Here is a 667-nt window from a genome sequence, read left to right on the forward strand (position 1 = left end):
TATTATGGTTAATTATTCTCAATGGCATACTGAAGAACTTCTAATAAAAAAGTGCATGCGATAGAAGAAATTAATGTGTTGAGTGGAAAGATGGACGAACTTATGAAATTATTTGCTACTAAGAGTGTTTCTTTTGATCCTAATGATATGCCTTTGTCTACTTTGATTGAGAATAACAATGAATCTATGGATGTGAATTTTGTTGGTAGGAATAATTTTGGTAACAACGCTTATAGAGGGAATTTTAATCCTAGGCCATATCCTAGTAATCCTTCTAATAATTATGGGAATTCCTACAACAGCTCTTATGGAAATTATAATAAGATGCCCTCTGATTTTGAATCTAATATTAAAGAATTTATTTCTTCACAAAAGAATTTTAATGCTATGATTGAAGAAAAATTGCTTAAGATTGATGATTTGGCTAGGAATGTTGATATAATTGCTCTTGATGTTGATGCTTTGAAACTTAGATCTATTCCACCTAAGCATGATATTAATGAGTCTCTAAAAGCCATGAGAATTTCAATTGATGAGTGTAAGGAAAGAACCGCTAGGATGCGTGCTTCCAAAGATGCCTTTATTAAAGCGTGTTCTTCCAATTCCTATGAAAATCAAGATGAAGATCTAAAAGTTATTGATGTGTCTCCAATTAAATCTTTATTTT

Source organism: Triticum dicoccoides, chromosome 5A (assembly GCF_002162155.2).
Source record: "Triticum dicoccoides isolate Atlit2015 ecotype Zavitan chromosome 5A, WEW_v2.0, whole genome shotgun sequence".
Lineage (NCBI taxonomy): Eukaryota > Viridiplantae > Streptophyta > Magnoliopsida > Poales > Poaceae > Triticum > Triticum dicoccoides.